Here is a 10143-nt window from a genome sequence, read left to right on the forward strand (position 1 = left end):
TTTCCGGTTGTAAGCAAATATGATGTTTTAAAGATTTCTATATATACAGACAGTATAAGTGACTCGATGGATAGATAGCAAACGTTCGAAGTCGTCCTTACTTCCAGTCCCAAGTTAAAATCTTGATAGCGACGTTTCGGTGTGTCTAGCACACCTTTACCAAGCTACAGTACAAGGATGACTAATAGAACAAAACCAACAGCTACGAACGACGAAAAGTGTGAAGGGAAAAGTGACGTAATAAAAGTTGTGAGAATAAACGGCAAGATAAGATGTGCAAATTCATATATATATATATATATATATATATATATATATATATATATATATATATATATATATATATATATATATATATATATATAGGTAGGTATGTAGGTAGGTAGGTAGGTAGGTAGGTAGATATATAGACACACAGACGCACAGACAGAGTCAGACAGACAGACAGACAGACAGCCAGACATACGTATACAGACAGACAGACAGACAGACAGATAAACTTACTGTAACAAGATTCCATTGCTCAGCTGTTTCTGCGATTCGTTGTGCAGCTGTAGAGCAGAATGGACCAAAGAGCATAATCTTTGTGGGTGCATTATATATAGTTTCGAATAGAGCCTTCAGACCTTGAGCGGCACTGCACTGTAACGAAGAAGAATCATTGCTTGTTGTAATTATCTCAGATTATTTTAGTAACCGTATGAGTAGTAGACTTATTACTTGGGTATTTAGATATTGACATTTTTGTAGCTTTGCTATAAATTTGTATGTGAAGTAAAAGAAATATAAATTGAACGCAATTCACAAGGGCTTCCTATTTCACTTCTTTTTCATCAGTATCCATAATGACGTACAATTACATTCTATGTTGTTATTATTGTATTGAAACATTTATCTAAGTCCATCATACCTGTTAGACTGAATTGCAAAAACTTCGTCCAATGATTTCCATAAAAAAAAAATCACAGTGTAACTAACCAATCGTAAGTGATGAATGTTGGCTTTATGAATAAACGTCTCGTAAAAACCTAATTTGTATATGCCCTTTTTGACGTCGTGTTTGAAAAGTGAAGGAATAAATTGCGATGAAACCTGAAAGTACTCCTTGTAAATTCGATTCAAATGAGTCAAACAATTAGTGCCTTTACTATGCCATGGCAATATCATTCCCCAATGTTAGCAAGGAGATCAAAATAATACTCGTGAGATTGGTGGACTGCATACCGAATCACCTTCGCCTCGACAGTGTGTTCATCCACGAATAATACCTGTTATATTATGACGTACTGCTAACATTGATTTCAAAGGAATGCCTCCGTGGCTACAATGTGAAAAGTCTCTCATAGACAAACAAACATATTCTTGTTTGTAAATTCAACAAAGAAATTTAGGTCAAATTAAACAACCTGGACTTTGCTCTGCATCAGAAGTGGGGAGAATTTGTTAATCGATTCTTGCGGTTGTGTGTATCATGTAACATGGTTAGCGCGTGGTACCTAAGACGATATACCTGAAGGATGAGAATAAAGTTTTGATTTGGTTGTTTTAACAGCTGTGATTTTCCATGTGAAAGGATATGTTGTTGCTAAAGTTACGTATGCTGGAACTTTCAGGTTGTGATACATATTTCAACACGTTTTGAATCGGATAACCCATCGGAGAGTACCTAGAGAGATAGATAGTTTATTTTGCAATAAAGACCACAGGCCCAAAGATCTTATATAACACAAAATATACAGTTCAGAAGAAATAATGGAAGCACTGTATGAAAACTGAGGTTCTCATTTTGAAAGAACAATAGATGAAACATTTTAGTTCATTTAACTTTGGGACATTTTGTGAGCTTACCAGTGGTATAAATTTATCAAATGAAAGGTTTTCATAAAAACATCTTGGGAGGAAATACAGATAAAAATCAAGAAATTCCTCATATAGATTCAACTGTAATTCATCTTTACTAAGTATAGAGGTAACATGCAGTTTTATAAAATAATATTCTGTATCATTGCTAGCATGCTACTTCCTCGTCTACGACATTATTTAAGCATGTCTTCTCTAAGAAGTCGAAATCAGCAGAAGTGATATGAAGAGTTGATGATGTAAATGAATGTTAATGACACAGTGCATTAGATATCACCCTTTAGATTTAGTTATCGAACGGAATAGTAAAATGTATCAAATTACTTTAAATTCTCATTACTAATCAAAAAACTTTCTGCTTAAGGTAAATCGTTGTTATAAATAGATTCAAACGCTAGATATCATTGCACCAGCTGTGCCATGTAACCCTCTTCTTACTACCCATATGTTGCGCTCTAGGACATGATTTTACTTTGCTTGTCATGTGAATTCGTTAATCGACAGCAACGTTTGCAGGTTACCACCTTTCTAGTTATATTCCGTCCATAAACTTGTCGCGGTAACTCTCACAGAATACAAAACCAGTCTTCTTGCTTTAAAAGATCGTAAAAGTCCTGATGTACATGTGTTCATAAGGAAATAACCCCATGGCCAGTAACAGATGAGTCAAGTTTTATTGCGTGGAAAGTGTTGACAATCTATCACATTGTCTAGTTTGTTCAAACGGTTACTCATTAATATTCAAATGAAGTTTAAAAATCAGTTGACGTCTACTCAACACCTATCTAATATGTAAATTATGTTTACCCCTCAATACCATCCTCCCTTCCCGTTTAAGGAATTAAGGAATTATATTTAAGCTCCAATAAATATTTGACTGTGTGATGTCATTCTAAAATTCAGAATATTAACATGTACTACAGCAGTTTCATGATTGTGTTCACTGTATTGGCTCTGATTGCTACAACCATACAGACACCAGTAAGGATCTGCACTGTAAGCACAACAAGATCACAATTTGTCTTGCAACGTTTAGTCTGAATGAAATAAACCATTTGAGGGGATAGTAGACGTAGACATGCAGACGTCAGTGTTTTGATGTCTAGCTCTGCATTTGGACTCCGTATGGTGTCACAGTAGTTTATTTCATCTTAACAAAATGTCACAAAAAAGTATTAATTTTCAACCTTGCTATCTTAACGTGGAGCACGTGCAATTTTTTTTATCGTTTTCTGTTGGTTGTATCAAACAGGGCCAGTGAACACTAACTTGCAATGGACTGTAAGACAGAAAAGATATGGCTTTCGTGTATGTGTGATGACAAGATCTTGTGTTTTGGTATGGTTTAAAAACATTTTGTGGTGATTATATGGTGACCACGTAATTCTATTGTCTATTCTTGTCATTATTTTTAAATAAACAGTATAGAAGCAGGTTGAAATAGTGGTAGCCATTGAGGGCGTTAGTTTTTGGGTGCGGACCCCAAAAAATCAATTTGATGTGATTTCTATTTTATACAGCTACAAAAATACATTATCCACAGGTGATGCGATACTATTCACGGTGTACGATGTTACGAGTTATTGCATCTAACAAAACATTTTTTTTTTAAAACCGTTGAAGTTACAGCTAGTGCAGCTTTCAGTATATTTCAAAACAACCACTGTATTTGAGTGATATGCATCAGTTTAAAACTTCAACTATATTCTGTTCTCACACTTGAGTTATATTCATTCAGGTTTTCTTCATTTGCAAAAGCAAATTAACTTCAAGTAATCTAAAGTAATTTGAAGTAATCTGAGAACTGTCTACTCTTCCCTGACATGACCAAATATTAAACACACAACATCATTCCATCAGTCGAGTACCGTATATCTCCACGAAATCGATATCTCTATAGATCTTGCCAATTTTCAGCAGATAACATTTTCAGCCGAAGGCAACGTAACATTTTTGACAAACCATGAATTGCTACTTGTTAGTCCTAATAAACTATGTATATATTATGGAGGCTATGTGAACACGATCTCCTAAGGCAGCTCCCTAATTGGGTGTAATCAAGTTTCAATATCCCTCTGACGAACATTACCCAGGCTATTCTTCAGGAGTCGTTATTTCTGATTAAATTCTTCTGACAAAACCTGTGTAAATCACACTTAATGATTATTGCCATGAACCCTCACTGATAGATATATGTCTCTCCTTTCCATCGGATTGCAATACCAATGGATTAAAGCTAGTGAGTAACAGTTTAGATGGATGGATGGATGGATGGATGGATGGATGGGTGGGAGGACGGACGGACGGACAGACAGACGGACGGACGGGAAGACAGTAAAGTACTGTACAGCCAAGTAGGGTACAACAAGCCGAGATTTGCCGATTCATGCGACTTCACTCAAGATAAACGTAATTTCATTCACAACATGCAGTTATTGAAGTGCTGTTTACAATGTGTTTCTTGATTTCCCAAGGAACTGAACCTAGGGTGAGCGCTATATTAGTACAACCTTTCAGCACCGTGTTCTCCGGGTGCAGGACTCCGGAACTCTAGGACTGCGTTCATGGTACCCCGTACTACGTTGGTGGACAGCTTACTTTCATTTCAGTGTAGTGGATTCGGGATGTCGTGGTGGTTTATGTTATGAGAAGTTATCGACGCAAATTACAGTGGATGTCTTTGCATACACTTTTGTATCATGCCTGATTGCCACAAACAAGTACACTGGTGTTATTTCATGGGTTACATTACGTGCACTGGACGCCTATTTTCATTACTATGGCAACATCCCTGTATGGCACGTTTGTTGCATATCAATGCAATGTTTCTGGCACTCTAGTCTGCATTTAGTTAATTAGATTGTAACGTACGGATAGTGAATAGTTCTAACGCCAAAAATTAAAAAATACCCCTGGCAAAGTCCTTATAAGAAACAGTTAATATCCATATAGACTATGTAACTACACTCACCTTGTCAGAAATTACAGTGTATACGTTTTCTGTAAATCTATATAGTTCACTTAGGAGCATAATTACAAACAAATTCTTCTTACATTTTTTTCTTTTTAAATCTAAATGTATCCACGATATTCAATTAACTTTCACTGTCCATTCGTGATGTTAGCAGGAGTTTCCTTTTACAAATATCGGGAATTTATTATTTTTCTACTTTCGTAATATATATTACAGTAAGTCACGAATCCTAGATCCATAACAATTCTTAAATAGAGGTTGATATACTAAGGCCTAATGTGAAACATTACGTGGTTCTAATTACGTCTCAATTTTAGAAAAGGTGGGGTAGATATATTGTTTTGTTTGTTTTTCATATGTGAGTGTCAATTCAGGTAGTTAATGTTTTCCGTTGTTTTCCATATGGTCTCTGTGTTATTGGTTTCTTCCCATCAGATGTACAGCCAGTTTTATATTGTCTTTTTAAGTTGATGTCAGTTTCCGCATTGACTATTTCTGGCGAGACTTCACACTGGCGATTTTCTTGTTGTTTTCGAGAAGGAAATATTTATGGTCGGGTAACCAACTAATATTTTGTAGGCCTAATCGGTTGAAAGATAATAAAATGCTATGTGTTTATATATTATCATAGAAGACGAACTCATAACATAAGTCTCTTAAGACATCATGGAAAAGATATGTGATACAATAAATGATATTACTGTGCTCATAACATAATAAAATATCATTTATCATGTATATCATAAGAAAGAGACAGACAGACAGACAGACAGACTGACAGACACAGACAGACAGACAGACAGACAGACAGACAGACAGACAGACAAACAGACAGACAGACATACAGACAGACAGCTCACTTTAAAACAACATCTAAACAATTATCATAGACAGGACATGTTACAGAATTAAGTGTGGTACTAGGTTGAAAAAATTATACAAAAAATGAAAGTGTTCTGTGTATTATCAGAGAAAAAACATAGCTTTTATACACGTGCCAAAACGCTTATGTAAGCCGCGCGTGACGTTTATTTGCAATTACTTTCAGTCTAATTTATTTGCTTTTGTCATTATATAATTGTATTTTATGCATTTATTTAGCAAACGTTCGCCAGACTAATTACTATTATAAGAAAGCCTTCAATACAGAATATTTAGCATTTAAAAGAATTTTGCATAATTCAATATGACCACTTAGTTATCAATAAACTATTAGATTAGATTAGGTTCGGTTACAATAATAAAAAAATGGTTTGTTATGTGCATATGATTAAGTCATCTGTAGACATAACACCAGTCTATCCTGTTAACTCAGTAATATTGTGAGCTTCATTCGGAATTTGATGATATATCACCCTATGTGTAATAATAATGAACTACGAAAATTAATAAATGATGTCACAGCAATCATACCTCTAGGACACACCTCAAAATATAGCTTATGTCTACCAAATTAAGTCTGAGTTAGTGCTGACGACATTTGGCTTATCAGGTTAATAAAAATATGCAAATGTTCAATTCAATTCACAATAAATCACTAGTGTACGAACTGGATGTGGATTTAGAGTACGAAACCATCTGATTCTTTGTAGGACCAATTGTTTTGCTAATCTTCCGTCACCCATTATACCTTTAGTCACATATCGTATCACAATTATAAACATATCCACAACCGTTACGTAACATTGTTGAAAAAAGAGTATTGCCAAGATGCGAATTCTGTAGCATGTTTATCTAGTTTTAGCAAATGCTTGCCTCTACTATAGACACCTATATGTACACCAAGTTACCACGGTTACAGCGAAACTGTAAAGTATGTCTCAAGGTTGTGAAGAGAATACCTCGGGTTTGATAAGGAGAGACATCGTTAATAGCACCCATAACAATCTCTGATATTTTATTCAAACTAGCACTAATGTTGTTGTATTTCACCTCTTGTTGTTCACTCTCTATGTCAAATGCTGATATATCCAATCCACATAGAAACACTTAACGGTATAAATTTCACAATTAATTGCTTCTGTTGTAAATGGTAGCTTGTTAGCAAGGGAGATAAGATACTATAAAATACTGTACATATCTATGTAATAATATAGACATAAAAATATTACGTTTTACTATAGCTGTGGCAAAGAAGATAGGTAGCGACAAGGTCTGAAACAATTGCCATGATTAAAGGGCACGCATTTGTTTCACTCAAGAGAGATTGGCTGGACTACCCACTTCCAAATTGTAGCTGTAAGAATATCTGTAAACGTCACTTACCTGTGATGGTTGCCAAGTCATGTGTAGTTCATATCCCTGCAGTATTTCTTCATTATCCGGGTGGTTATTAATATGTTGCAATGCTGTGTAAGCAGCCTGAATAGTTCCGTTATACCCTTTATACGGAGTATTACCCAATTCGGAAATAAAAAATCCACCTATATTGAGAACCGGTCTTTCTGTTTCAGTACCCCGACTAAGTATACCTTGAAGCATGACATTTAGCACAATTAACCATGGACTTGAAAACAGTCGGATGCAGGGACGACGTACAGGGAACATTGCGTTAGCTGGAGGTACTTCTGCAGTACTACTATGTATCTATATTTTGCACTATTTAGTAGGTGTTACTGAACAATGCATTCAGTGGCTAATGACACCACACGGCATGGCGGCGCCCTTGCTAAATGATCTTGAAGACTTGATTGGTAGATGTAGTACAACGACGTAGGTGGGCCATGATTCTTGATGAATTTACCACCTTGGACACGCCAGTAGCATACTAATGTGTACAAAACAAGCAAACACTGATTACTGATAAGTCTGCTACTTCGCAAGCTGGGTGTAAAAATATTTGTGTTAATTCTTCAGAATTAACCTTTTCCAGAAAATACACTCTGCTTCTAAATTTGTAATGTAATAGTAGCGTCTCAAATTGACACTCAAATCTAAACTCTGCACACACGTACAGATGTAGCCCTGTTAATTTTAATCTTTGTTGCTTAAATATGGCTTTTGTGGGTCTCGATTAAGAGTGATTACAATTAATCAACCCGACAAAAGCAACACTGGGAATTTTACAATTAAAATACTTTTATTAGACTTAAGCTAAGGCCTAAAAAATAAGTGTGTGGTTCCGGTTACCCGACCCCACCTAGCTTCACTGCCAACCCAAAACTTGTTTTACGTATCGAAAAAAACCCCAATAAAATCGCAAAAATTGTGAAGTCTCACGAAAATAATGAATGTGGAAAAAGACACCCTAATAATGTTCTTCCAATCTGTAATGGCTTTACATCTGATAGGATGAAATAAACAACACAGAGGCCATTTGGAAAACATTGCAAAACTTGAACTAGACATTAATACAGAAAAGAAAATATAATAAAATAATATAAAATATCTACTTACCCCACCTATTCTAAAATTGAGCGTGAGCGTGAGCGGCCTGGAGTTGGGATGGGGTGGGTTGGTGGATTTTTCCATCGAGCCGACAAAAGTCTCTGACACCCCACACCCCCTTCTCTGTTAATACCAAAACAGGTTGAATCTCATTACTTATTGTGGACAAGCCATGACGCCCTCCCCTCCTCCCCCTTTTTTTATCGTTACTCAGTCATCGAATATTAGAGGGGTTTGATATTTAAGGTCATTGTTGATTGAAGAAATTATATTTTGTGGTTTGTGCTACGAAGAGCTCAAGTCCTAATTGAATGAACCGTTTTTATATCTGTATAGCATCATAGTACGTTTTTTTTATTTAGAAGAATACTAAAGAAACATCAATACCAACAATACGTTTATTTGTCGCAGTTAGACTTAACACATAATGGAATTACCCTGTATGGCTCATTGATTACGACAATGGCTCTCTCTGGCTTTTCTGTTTGAGAAAAGTGAATACAATTTAAAGCGACGAGCCCATCCATTGTCCTACTGAAACCCACAACATTGAAATGAACGTACGTTACACTTGAGAAATCAAGCAGAATGACAAATGAAATGCTAAGATTCGTTTGTAGTGTCAGGATTACAAACCACTATTCTTCATCAACGACACCAGTGGATCAATTGTTCGTAAGGTATGCCATGACTGCAGATTCATTACAATGTAGACCAAATGATTTTTTGCACAGAGGAGTTAGACAAAACGTGTAATAAAGGGGCAAGAGGTTGAAAACCTTTACGGTAAATGAGTGTGTGACAATTTCTCCCACTCAATCAACATTTAATTTCAACGTCCCTACATTCTGTTTATTAAAGTGACGACTCCATATATGTTGTATTTTTATATACTTTATTACGAGAGATATATTCAAGATATTTATCTTAAACACATCACTTGGAATAAAATATATAACATTGAAACACACTAACTACAGGGAGACGAAAATTAGTTGTCATGCAACTATGAATGCATGTTTAACCACTTCAGTCGTTCAGAGGTAGATATAGTATGGTAACAAGAATATAATGTTCTTTCTCATTCGACCACAGTCATGAAAAGGGGAAAAGAAAGACAAGCAAAAAAAATCGAAAGAATTGTCAGAGTTACGCCATTCCATTACATAACTGCGTATGTGTGTGTGTGTGTGTGTGTGTGTGTGTATGTGTGTATGTGTGTGTATGTATGTATGTATGTATGTATGTATGTATGTATGTATGTATGTATGTATGTATGTACTACACTACCACCTTCAATCGGATTGCCAAATGAGGGCGCACGTCTACTCCAGGAGAAAGTTTCCAGAGTATATAATTTGGTCTTTATGCTCTGACGCCTACCTTACCACTTACACTGTGAATGACAAATCTAAAATTACTATCTGACGACATTGTAATCACAGGCATCTTGAGTTGAGCTCGTAAATTATCATGAAATACTTTAACGGCAAACAAGTAACTTGTGTTACTTGTCTGTGCTTTAACTGACCACGCCTATCCCATAACCACGTGGTACAGTGAAGTTAGTATAACAAGTAAATTGTTTTACATGTTTTAATCTAAGACACCGTTACCACTGGCACGTGGATTGAGCTAGTAAATTATTTTGAAATGTTAACTGACGACACAGTTACTATGGTATCATAGTTAAGGTAGTTAGGCTAACTTTCAACACTGTTGACACTTTTCACCTCGGTGAAATAATTAAACTAGTTCTATATCGTTTTGTTTGCTATTGTCAAGGGAACCGACGAATCGATCAAATAGTGAAGTAGATACTTCTATGACGTGCACTGCAGGCACACCGTCTCAACTAGTTAGTGTCGTCTGCTACAAAATGCAATTGTTCAATGTCAAGTCGAATTTTCGTACAAAATGCG

Source organism: Glandiceps talaboti, chromosome 14 (assembly GCF_964340395.1).
Source record: "Glandiceps talaboti chromosome 14, keGlaTala1.1, whole genome shotgun sequence".
Taxonomy (NCBI): Eukaryota; Metazoa; Hemichordata; class Enteropneusta; family Spengelidae; genus Glandiceps; species Glandiceps talaboti.